The sequence below is a fragment of the Scyliorhinus torazame genome, chromosome 4 (genome assembly GCF_047496885.1).
Source record: "Scyliorhinus torazame isolate Kashiwa2021f chromosome 4, sScyTor2.1, whole genome shotgun sequence".
Taxonomy (NCBI): domain Eukaryota; kingdom Metazoa; phylum Chordata; class Chondrichthyes; order Carcharhiniformes; family Scyliorhinidae; genus Scyliorhinus; species Scyliorhinus torazame.
The window spans coordinates 319,904,079-319,917,176 of record NC_092710.1 but is presented as its reverse complement, the minus strand read 5'-3'; positions in this window follow the sequence as shown (position 1 = coordinate 319,917,176).

Below are 13,098 nucleotides of genomic sequence, written 5' to 3'. Positions count from 1 at the left end.
ACAGGACAGGTGTGTGAGTATCCTATTTCTGAACCTGTGACAGTCACTTACGAGAATAAGTCTGCAGATCATCAGTTTGTAGTGACTAATGGATTGGACTGTAACTTGTTGGCCCGAGATTTACTGTGTATCTTCCAGCTACAGCTAGATTGCGGAGATGAGGGGGTAACGGTTACATCATGGAAGATGAGACAACAGTGCTATATTTCTATCACCCCCCAGTGGTGGACGTTAGACGTTGAACAGTCACTGCATCACGTTACCCTGGCCTATGACAGAACTGGACGAAACAGGGAGTTGGAGGACAAATACCAGCCATTAATTGAGACCGAATAGCCAGTCAAGGTTACAGCCACAGTCATGGGAAAAGAAGGTACAGCCGATTTTGTTACAATATCACCACAGTTATGGCCACAGTCAGCTTCGGTAAGCCCTCATATTACACGTCAGGTCCACGACCAGTACCATGCCAGGGATATGGGGCGAATGGTCAGGAGGGCAGTGGATCATTCGGATCCAACAGAGTACGCACTTCAAGTCATGCCGGACGGCACTACCATAAAATATTTTGAGGTCCCTGAAACGATTAACACTCGACTGCAGCATCACAGGGGACATGATGTGTTGGAATATGTCAATCCACAGGTCTGGGCGGAATACCCATCACAAGTGGGAAAGACAAATGTTACACCTATTAAGGTGATGATTAAGGATCATGTAAAGCTACCTTCCATTCGGCAATACCCCCTGAAATCTCAAGCTGCTCCGTCAATAGATAAATTAATTCAAGAGCTGTTGAAACAGGGTATTTTGGTCCCTTGCCAATCAGAATGTAACACCCCCATACTTGCTGTGCCTAAACCAGCCAAACCAGACCAGTATCGATTAGTACAGGATTTACGTTCAATTAATGCCATCGCACAGCCGTTACATGCTCTTGTCCCTAACCCTGCCCACATACTGGCTCAAATTCCAGCTCAAGCCCAGGTCTTCGCCGTAATTGACCTTCAGCACGCTTTCTTTGCCCTCCCACTTGCGACTGAAAGTCAATATTTGTTTGCCTTCACTTACAATGGACAGCAGTATACCTGGACCCGACTGCCACAGGGGTTCGTCAACTCACCTACACTCTTCTCCAGATGTCTGCAGACCCAACTCCAGGCCTTGACATTGGAGCATGGTTCCACTCTAGTGCAGTATGTAGATGACATATTGGTGGCAAGTCCTGACGAGCCCAGTAATAGGGATGATGTGATCCAATTATTGAACCACCTATCCTCGTTGGGTTATGTTGTCTCACAAGCAAAGGTCTTGGTGGCTCAGAGAAAAGTTAAGTTCTTAGGAGTTTTACTTACAGCCACAGAAAGAAGTCTCGAACCCAGTAGGATTGAACCAATATGCCAATTCCCCGCCCCTACAATAGCCAAGGAGGTTCGTCATTGGCTGGGTATGGTGAATTATTGTCGGCAGTGGATACCAAACATCACTGTCTATACAAAGCTGCTGACGCCTTACACTAGTGAAGAAGGGAACTTTACTCTCACCACCGAGGCACTCGAGGCCTTCCGTTGCCTGAAGCAGGCCTTGTCACAAGCACCGGCCCTCGGTAGGCCCCTATACGACCGACCATTCCAGATATACTGTACTGTTCTGGAAGGATGTTCAACAGCGGTACTCACCCAGCAACATGGGGACAAGCACCGGCCCGTAGCATATTACTCTTCCAAACTCGACCCAGTGGCGTTGGGCCACCCTGTTTGCACCCAGATCTTGGCAGCGATATACAATAGTTTGCAGGCTGCTGCCAATATCACTCTCCAACAGGATATTCCGGTGTATAGCTCCCACTCGGTAATCGCACTATTGGGGCAACTGCAGACTCAGCATCTTACCGCAGCTCGTCAGAATAGGTTTGAGATATACCTTTTGAACAATCCACGTCTGACATTTAAATACTGTACCACTATCAATCCAGCCTGTTTTCTTAGCGGTCCCCCTGTCCATGAGGACGCGCCTGGTCACGACTGTTTAGCCTTGATTCAGGAAACTACAACAATAAGGGACGATCTGAGTGATATTCCGTTAGAACAACCTGACATGATTATGTATGTTGATGGCAGTGCATTAGTAAGCCCCACTGGCCGGAGACTGTCCGGTTATGCAATCATAGATCAGGATGGTCTGATTTTAGAAGCAGCAGCTTTCCAGACCCCTTACTCAGCACAACAAGCCAAACTTTTTGCCCTCACCCGTGCATGTATACTTGGGGGAGATCGTCGGGTAAATATTTACACTGACTCCCGATATGCTTTCGGGGTAGTTCATGACTTCGGACAACTCTGGAAGAATAGGGGATTCCTTACCTCGGCAGGCACAGAAATATCCAACCGGGGTTTAGTTAATGACCTACTGCAGGCCCTCCTTATGCCCGCGCAGATTTCCGTTATTAAATGCGCTGCCCACACGAATGGTAGGAGCCCAGTTGACGTTGGTAATGAACGAGCAGACTGTGCAGCGCGAACAGCCGCGCAAATTCAGCAAGTGATGGTGCCTAAGATGTTAAGTCAGACTAAACGATCTACTATAAATATGTCTGCTTCTGACAAGTCAATGCCAACCATCCAAGACGTCATAAGGTTACAGGAGGACGCTCCTGAGAGTGATAAACAAATGTGGAAACGGTTAGGTTGTACATATGATTCTGTTTCCTCTTTATGGACCACGCCAGCACATCAGACTTGTATGTCTGATGTACTGGCTTTATGGGTCATTGAATGTGTACACTTTGCAACTCATTGTGGGGCTCGAGGGACTAGTGATTTGTTGCTGGACACTTGGTGGCACCCTAAAATGCAGGGGTTGGCCCAAAGTATCAGTAATCGGTGTTTGATTTGTCAGCAATATAACACCGGAAAAGGTATCCCTTGTGGGATGGGGCAAACCCCGTTGCCCAGTGGTCCCTTTGAGACGCTCCAAATGGATTACATTGAGTTGGAAAGGTGTCAATGTTATAAATATGTTTTGGTCATTGTGGATGTGTTCAGCAGATGGGTCGAGGCGTATGGGCATACGCCAGCAGTTACACTGTGCTTATAGACCGCAGGCGGCCGGGTTGGTTGAGAGACACAATCAGACCCTCAAAACTAAATTGGCTAAATTAAGAGCAGACACGGGACTGACATGGCTTAAGTTGCTCCCCGTTGCCCTCTTCCATCTGCGGGTTACACCTGCGGGACCGGCCCGGCTCTTTCCTGCCGAGATCCTTTATGGCAAGCCTCTTAGAACTCCCTGGAGCCTGCAGGTTCCCAGACTGGTTCAGTTTCACCAGATGACTGAAGAGATGACCACCTATGTTCTAGCCCTCATGCAAGTGCTCAAGGAACTCCATGGCCAGGTCCGCGCGGCTCACCAGCCATCGCCCCCAGTACCTAGCTCACTTTCAGTCCAGCCGGTAGTTATGTCATGGTCAAAAATTGGACTAGGAAGGGGTCGGAGCCGCGATGGGATGGGCCCTTCCAAGTTCTCCTTACCACCCCCACAGCAGTTAAAGTGGAGGGGCGAAGTGCTTGGGTCCACCGACATCACTGTAAATTGAGTCCATCTCCACTACTGTAAAAGGTCGGATACTAACCTGTCTCCCTTCTCCAGTGCTATTTTACAGGTGTGGAGCATGATGGAGTGGCTACGCACCGTCTGTCTGATATTTGGCCTCACTTCGCTTGGCGTGTTATTGGCGATGGACATGGAAAAGGGGAATATTATTTACATGTGTAGCCCCAACCAATCTACAAGGATACATCACCTATGCAAAGGTGATGTTCTTCGCTGCCCCCATATACGAGGACATGGTATCGACTCATGGAAGGTCGTCAAAGTTAAGGAGAATGCAGGAGTCATGAAGCAGTTGCACCAGTCCCGGCGATGGGAAGGGAACATTATATGGACATTGCCTTGTTTTTGGAATACATGTAAATTCGATTTTGGATGTGTTAAGAGTGGTGCAATAAAGGTAACATCAGGCTGTCAGAAGAGCGTAGGAAGAGGCTATGAGAAAGTGAAAGGGACTAGAGAGAGGACGGGGCGTATGAGAAGGGAAGTACTGCTAGAACGTAGGTTACTGGGAGATACACTTAAGTTAGTTAAAGGCCAAACTGAGGGAAACCCGGGTAGTATGAATCTCTTCTACCAGATTTACCACCGCTTGTATGGACAGGGACGGGTTGTCTGCTACCCGAACCCCGCAGCGGTGTCTAGCTTATTTTCTGTTTCACCGCTTTGGGGCACTCCCCAAACGGTGGTTCATTGTCAGCATTCCGAGCCACTGCTCGAGCACGTCACTCTTCCTTACGATCCGGGTTCAGCACCACCGGCTATTTGCCTTCCCCTTCCTCGGGATAATTCCCATTCACAGTACGATAGGCTGCAACGGTGGAGGGCGTACATACCTAGCCACTTCACTCCCAATAGGGATTCCCGGTCGTACGAGAATTGTTTCAGCAGTGAAGGATACGGCTGTTTGCTGGTAGAGGTGGACACGAATATAACATGTCTGTTCCCCACCTGTACGGACAGGAGGTGCCATATCACCCAGGCGTCTGGCCAATGCGTTTGTTACAACACCACTTGCGTTCCATTGAACACCGGCCTCCAGCTCCTTTGTGGCTGGGCGAATGTCTCTCATATCACTGTTGGGACTAGGGCTTTCCGCATTGCTAGGCGGCCCGAATGGGCGTTTCAAAATTGGATAAACTGGGCTACTGGGGGGTCCTTACGCAACCAATATGCTGATTGTGATGCTAGCCTGCACACGGAGCAAGGATACTACTTTTTATTTAATGGTACAGCGACCAACGTTTTGTCACCCCCATTTCCCCGCCGAATTGCTATAGGGACTGTAGTCCCTGCCACAGTCCCCTGCCCTTCGGCGTGGAAGCTGCATAATCAGTTAGCACGTCGGGCAGTCTCTGCTGAATTTTGCGAGAACTGGAAAAAACCTCAGGTTCTTGTACCCAACCGGGGCCACTCAGCCAGGTGGGGGATTCTGAGCGTATTGACACTAGGAGGTGTGGGGGGTTCCTTGGCTGTCAGTGATAGGAATTATTTTATTTGTGGCCTTACCATCTTGGGAAATGAAACCTTGGGAGCCCTCGGGGCAATAACCAAGGAATTGTCTCAGCTACGGTTGTTTGCAATGCAGAACCGGTATGCTCTTGACTATCTTCTGGCCCGTGAGGGTGGGGTATGCGCCATAGTGCAGGGCAAGTGTATCTATCATGGGAGTTCAAGACTTGACCGCTAACATCACTAAATTTATGGATCGCATACGGGATCACCTGGACGGGATGCAGGATCCTGGTTCTTGGGGTAACTGCGGATTTGGAGGTTGGAAGGACTGGTTGATAAATATGGCCATGTATTTAGTGGTGGCTATCGGCTGCATCTTTGTGGGCCTGGCCATCCTTAAATGTGTGATGGGTAGAATGCGGGGTGCACTGGATCAGATCAACGCCCCTAAAAACTTAACTGTTAAAATCCATGAGGGTGAAGCAGATGAGGGGGGGCTAAGCCAGGAATTGGAAATGCAGCGACGGATCTTTTTAGATGAGGAACCGTAGCAATGGATTGGATAGTCCGGTTATCATGGAATGATAAAAGGAGGGAATGACGAATATGATATAAAATAGTTACTTTAGAGATATTAGTTAATGTAATGTAGAAATAGGCCACTTTGATTCTGATTAGTTCATAGACAAAGGATTTCAGGCAGCATGGAAACAGCAGGAAGAGGTGTGTCTACGAGAGTGATGCTGGATAATAGGGGCTGGAGGAAGGCATTGGAAGTGAGCCAATCAGAATAGATCAAACAGGTCAGGAGGGATATAGGATGACCTATGGGCATCGTGTATGTGAAACTTGATGCCATTTGAATGTATCAGCACAGATTCCTTTGTTCCATATCCTCACTTGATTCCAGAAGTCCATGGAGCAGAATGTGCTTCGTGCTCCTGAGAATTGAGGAACGCTTGCAAGCTAAATAAAATAACTAATGTTATACCTGCAAATCCATCTCGACTTTTATTGAGGCCAGACTGACGGGTAAAGAAACCTGGGATTCAACATCATCAGCACTATTTTGTGTGTCTGCTATGCTCATGCAGAGCCAGAGTTTGTGTTTTTGGGTGAGATGGAGATGTCAGTAGCCCGATTGAAAAATAGCACCCAGAACATTACTTCCAGTACAGCGAAGGAAGGAAAATGTCTGGATCCACCGACCTACTCCGCTCGTGCAGAGAGGTATCAGCAGCCTGTGTGTCTCAGTCAGGCTATAATGGATAGAATCTGACGTGCAGAAAAAAATGGATAAAATCAGCAGGGTAAAGCATCAATCTCAAGTCTCGCACTATGCTGACTTGGACATGGGTTACCTTTTCCTTCATCATCACTGGGTGGAAATCACCATTGTGGGAGCACCGCCTGACTGCAGTAACTCAGGGAGAACATTTTGGGGGTTACCATTGACTAGCAACTGAACTGGTCCATCTACATTAATACGGAGGCGAGTAGCTTGATGGCTCGGAGATGGATTTTGCTGGGATGGAGGGACTCGGAGTCTCCAAAGTCGGGGGTGTGGGTCAGTGACATGGCAGGGTTTCATAGTGTCATGTGAGAGTACCTTTAAGACATGGATGTTTAAGCAATGTACCTTTAAGAAAACAGTGATGTCAGAGAGTGGGTGGAGCTGAGCTCAGAACAGCCATTTTGCAGTTTAGTTTTGCAGTTTGAAAAACAGCTTGTGTGTGTCTGTGTGTTTCCAGAGAGCTGCAGTTTTAAAAAGCAGCTTGTGTGTGTCTGAGTGTTTAGCACACTGGGCTAAATCGCTGGCTTTTAAAGCAGACCAAGGCAGGCCAGCAGCACGGTTCAATTCCCGTACCAGCCTCCCCGAACAGGTGCCGGAATGTGGCGACTAGGGGCTTTTCACAGTAACTTCATTTGAAGCCTACTTGTGACAATAAGCGATTTTCATTTCATTTCTGGGTGTTTCCAGAGAGCTGCAGTTTGAAAAAGCAGCTTGTGTGTGTCTGGGTGTTTCCAGAGAGCTGCAGTTTGGAGAAAAAGAGCTTATTGAGTGTCTGTGTTTGCAGGGAGCTGGATCTCTGCCATGAAAGACCATCTCTGGATCATTTGGGTGATTTAAACTCATAATAGTAAAGCCTTTAACCTGATGTGACTCTGATTAAAAGTGTGAAGTCTCTTGGAAGTTTGAAGGAACATCTTGAGGAATTATTTACTGTTGCAATATTTTCTGAGTTATCTTTGAAGTAAGGGGTGTTAAGAGATCCAATGTTTATTAAGGATGATGAGTTGAGTTCATGGAATAAACATAGTTTTGTGTTTAAAAACCCACGTGTCCATAATTGTAATCCCACACCTAGGGAACAAGACGTGTGCTAGGAAAAGCAACAAATACATTAAAGGTTGAACTCCATGATACATTTTGGGGTTCTGAAAAGCCTCGCCCATAACAATAGGCTAGAGAAGATTAGGTTCGCTTTAAGGGGTTCATTACAAGGGTTCGCTCGGAGGTGGCAGCCGTTCATCGACTTCTTTAAGGAAAACCTTTTTTTAAATAAATGTTTTTATTGGGTTTTTGAACAAAGTATATTTACCGTTATGTACACAGAGAGAAGAGCACACACAAACATACCAAAAAATAAAATGAAATAACTGGTAGGGTATTGTGTGCTAGCTCAACAGCAGCAACTCTGTACAATTGGCAATATTATTTTTAACAAAGAAGTAGGCATCTGTTTGTGGGGGGGGGGGGGGGGAATCTGGGGAGGTAGATTTACATTTGGGTGCCAGCGAAACAATTACGGTGGGCCATACGCAAATGGATCTGGTGTTGGTGTTGTCGCTTGCTTCTCCCGGATGGTTTTCGCTGCCGTTGTTGTTTTGCAATCACCTCCGCTTCAGCCGTTCGTCCCATCTTTTGCCCGGATTTTCCTTGTCCTCTGCTCCTGTAATGCCAAGTTTGTTATCGTTTCCCGTGGCCTCCTTCCGGCTATCATTCTCCTGCCTCGCCCCCCCCCCCCACCTCTCTGACTCTCCTCTATTGTTCCCTGTCTCTTCACTCTTTCTCCCCCCCTCCCCCTCCCCTCGCTTTCCCCCCTCCCCCTCCCCCTCGCTTCTGCCCCTTCCCCCCTCCCCCTCCTGTGACTCACCTTTCTTTCCTCTTAGGTTTAGCTGTTTCCCCCCCACTCCCCGGTCTATCCCTCCCTCTCATGCCTTGGCTACTTTCCTCTGATTCTTGGCTACCTTGCCATTCTTCTGCTTGTTCGTTGGCCACAAACAGGTCCTGGAACAATTGGGTGAATGGCTCCCACGTTCTGTGGAAGCCGTCGTCTGACCCTCGGATGGCGAATTTGATTTTCTCTATTTGGAGAGATTCTGAGAGGTCGGACAGCCAGTCTGCAGCTTTGGGTGGTGCTGCTGACCGCCAGCCGAACAGGATTCTACGGCGGGCGATCAGGGAGGCAAAGGCAAGGGCATCCGCCCTCCTCCCCAGGAATAGATCTGGCTGGTCTGATACGCTGAACACCGCCACTTTCGGGCATGGCTCCACCCTCATCCCCACCACTTTGGACATTGCCTCGAAGAAGGCTGTCCAGTACCCCGCAAGTCTGGGGCAAGATTAGAACATGTGGGCGTGGTTGGCCGGGCCTCCTTGGCACCGTTCACATCTGTCCTCCACCTCCGGGAAGAACCTACTCATACGGGTTCTTGTTAAGTGGGCTCTATGTACCACTTTTAGTTGCGTCAGGCTGAGCCTTGCGCACGTGGAGGTGGAGTTGACCCTATGCAGTGCTTCGCTCCAGAGCCCCCACCCTATTTCAATCCCCAGGTCCTCCTCCCATTTCTTTCTTGTTGTGTCCAGTACGGTGTCGGCCTTTCTACCAGTCGGTCATACATGTCGCTACATTTTCCTTTATCTAGGATGCTTGCGTCCAGTAACTCTTCCAGTAATGTCTGTCGTGGTGGTTGTAGGTACATCCTTGTCTCCTTTTGTAGGAAGCTTTTGAAATGCAGGTACCTTAGCTCGTTCCCCCTGGCTAGCTGGAATTTCTCTGTCAGTTCGTCCAATGTTGTGATCCTGCCGTCCGTGTATAGGTCCCTAACTGTCAGTGTCCCTCCGTCCTGCCCCCACCTTTTGAAGGTGGCATCAGTCAGTGCTGGTGTGAACCTATGGTTGTTGGAGATGGGAGCTTTATCCGACATTTTGGTCAGGCCAAATTGCTGCCGTTGTTGGTTCCAGGACTGGAGGGTGGCTATCACCACCGGGCTGCTGGAGTGTTTTTTGGGTGGGGATGGGAGTGCCACCACGGCGAGGGCCCGGAGGAAGGTCCCCTTGCAGGAGGCCTCTTCCGCGCGCACCCACTCTGCTTCTGGCTCCTTGATCCATCCCCTTATTTGCTCGGCCGTCGCCGCCCAGTGGTAGAATTGTAGGTTTGGGAGGGCTAGCCCCCCCCCCCCCCTCCCCCTGGATTTTGTTTTTTGTCGCACCCTCTTTGGGGTCCTAGCATTCTTCCCCCCCCCCCCTCCATATGAACGCCACGATCAGTTTGTCTCGTGCTTTGAAAAAGGCCTTGGGGATGTAGATCGGGATGGATCTAAGAAGGAAGAGGTACCTGGGCAGTACGTTCATTTTGATCGTCTGGACTCTCCCAGTGCTAGTGGTGCTTCCAGGCCCCGTTTCCTGCCCTCCCCCACGACTGGTATGTTGAGTCCATCAAGGAACCGTTTCATCCTGGACTCCCTCACTGGGGGCTCTGAGGTGTACAGCCCTTGGTAGAAGGCCTTGAAGGTTTTGTTGATCTTTTCTGGTTCTGTTTCTAACGTGCCTCTGGTATCCCTGATTTGTGCAATTTCTCTGGTGGATGCCTGCTTTCTCAGCTGGTGTGCCACCAGGTGGCTGGCTTTGTCTCTGTGTTCGTATAGGGTCCCACATTCCTGGCGGAGTTGGTGCACTGCTTTCCTGGTGGAGAGCAGATTAAAGTTCCTTTGTAGCTCTTTCCTCTCCGCCAGGAGCTCTACGGTCGGGGCCTCGGAGTATTTACGGTCTACCTCCAGTATGAGTCAACCAGCTGCTGCCTAGCCGCCCTTTCCTCCCTAACTCTTCGAGCTTTGAAAGTGATAATTTACCCTCTTACTACAGCCTTTAGCGCTTCCCAGAACGTGGAGGGCGAGACCTCCCCGTTCTGGTTGTTCTCCGTGTACTCTGCTATAGCCCATGATATCCTTTCATTGAAGGCCTTGTCTGCTAGTAGGGCAATGTCCAACCGCCATGTGGGGCGTTGGGCCCTGCCCGTCCCCAGCCTCACGCCCATGTAGTGTGGAGCGTGGTCTGATATCACAATTGCGGAGTATTCCACCTAGTCTATCCCCGGAAGCACCGTTTTCCCCACCACAAAGAAGTCAATTCTGGTGTATAAGTTGTGTACTGGGGAGAAGAAGGAGAATTCTTTCTCCCCTGGGTGGGTGAACCTCCAGGGGTCCACCGCTCCCATCTGTTCCATAAAGTGACCGAGTTCCCTTGCCATGCTTGAGGTTTTCCCCGTTATGGAGCTTGATCTGTCAGTCCTTGGGTCCTGTACACATTTGAAGTCCCCCCATGATTAGTCGGTGCGCCGCTAGGTCAGGGATTTCTGCCATTGTCTTCTTGATGAAGCTCGTGTCGTCCCAGTTGGGCCTGTACACGTTAACTAGTACTACCGGTGCCCCATCCAGGGCCCCGCTGACCATGACAAACCGTTCCCCTGGGTCCGTAACTGTCTTTGTCGCCCTAAACATCGTTCTCTTGCTGATCAGTAGTATTTTGGCATCTGCGTTCAGCAGTGAGATGGGTCTGTATGACCCACATTCCGTTGGATCTTTATCTTTCTTAGGTATCAGCGAGATTGAGGCCTGTGCTAGCGTAGGTCTAAACATCGTCTTCTTGCCGATCAGTATTGCCACTGTCATAATATACACCAGTATATCATGGAGCAGACACACACTGATGGACACACAGTGGGACCAATCAACACACACAACACCACAGCCAATCACCAGTTAGAGCACACGCACTATAAAGACAGGGGGCATCAGAGTTCCCGCTCATTCGAGTTGCAGCTAGCTAGGAGCACAGAGCTCACAGCCTGCAGGACAGACATTCACCAGGTGATGAGTGTATCGACTGGTTAGGACAAGGCAAAGGTCTTTAGTTAAAGCTGGTATTGTGTTAACCCACAGTGAGAGTATGTTAAACTGATAATGACTCAAAAAAATAGTGTTGCACTATTTCAAGTGTTGGTGACCTGTATGTGATCCAGAACACCCAACACATCATGATACCAGGAGTTGAGAGATATTAGCACTTCTTTGACCTAGCTGCAAATGATCTGCCTTCCGCCAGCATTCCGTCACCCTGCAACATGGACAACATCTGCCCGCTGCCGCCGCTCCGCATCGCCGGCAACCTAGGGGCCAACTGGAAGATATTTAAACAACGCTTCCAGCTCTTCCTTGAGGCCACAGACCGGGAGGACGCCTCGGATACCAGGAAGATTGCTCTCTTCCTATCCACGGCCGGGGACCATGCCATCCACATTTTCAATTCTCTCACCTTTGCGGATGATGAAGATAAAACAAAGTTCAAGACGGTCCTCCTCAAGTTTGACACTCACTGCAGCGTAGTGGTGAGTGAAAGTTTTGAGCGCTATGTGTTCCAACAGCGTTTGCAGGGTAAGGATGAACCTTTCCAATCCTTTCTCAAGCACCTCTGCATCCTTGCGCAGTCTTGCAGCTACGGGCCCACCTCCGACTCCATGATACGCGACCAGATCGTTTTGGGTGTCCAGTTGGACCCCCTACGACAGCAGCTCCTCAAAGTAAAGCAGCTCACCCTATCGACCACCATTGAGACCTGTGTCTTACACGAAAACGGCACGAGTCGGTATTCCCACATCCAAGCGGCTGAAACGGCAAGGTCCCCACGAGGCGGGACGGGTCCAAGTGATTGAGCACCTCCAGGGCCTCAGCCTGGATGAGGTCGGCCATTTTGCGCGCTTTTTGCGGACTCCCGCGCTTGTGCGCACCAAACGAGGGGACGGCGACGTTGAGGAACGTAATGCGCAGGCGCGCACCACGCACGACCGCACCGTGCATGCGCGGTGGCGCAGCGAACGTGATGCTACGTCATGCGGCAACTGTGGCTCCGCCCATTTAAAACAGCAATGCCCTGCAAAATCTCGACAAAGCCTACGATGTGGCAGACTTGGCCACTATGCTGCCTTCTGCCGAGCAGCTCAGCCTTCCAATTCATATCGCTTCAGCCAGCTTCGCAGGAATGTCCGGGTAATTCAACCCACGGTCACCGCGTCCGATGCGGACCTCCCAGACAGCAGTGACACAGAGGACCCGAAGGCGCCTTTTCGAGTCGGCATCGTGACAAAAAACAGGGTGTCCCCGAAGCAAAGACACCAGCCGCTGTCGGTATACAGCATCGATCCAGACGATGAGTGGTGTGCCACCCTGACGGTCAACCGGTCCCAAATACGATTCCGCCTGGACACTGGTGCCTCCGCCAATCTCATTGCACGGTCTGACTTACAAAGCCTTTGTGTCAAACCAGCCATCCTTCCATCAGCCTGCCAGCTATTGGATTACAATGGCAATGCCATTGATGCCAGCGGCTCGTGCCAACATGAAGTGACGCACAGGTCACGCAAAGCCATCCTTCCTTTTGAAATCGTGGACTCCTCGAAAGCCTCCCTGCTTGGCGCGCAGACATGCAAGCTGTTGAATCTAGTTCAGAGAGTTCACTCTCTCTCTCCTGATGACACGTCTGCCTTTCAGGACACCGACTTCAGGGCGCAACTCGACGCCATCATCAACCAGCCCCACAACGTCTTCGAAGGCATGGGCACGCTCCCATACACCTACAAGATCTTATTGAAACAGATTGCCACGCCTGTGGTGTACGCACCTCGCAGGGTCCCAGAACCCCTTAAGGACCGCCTCAAGCAGCAGCTGCATGACCTCCAGAATCAAGGAGTGATC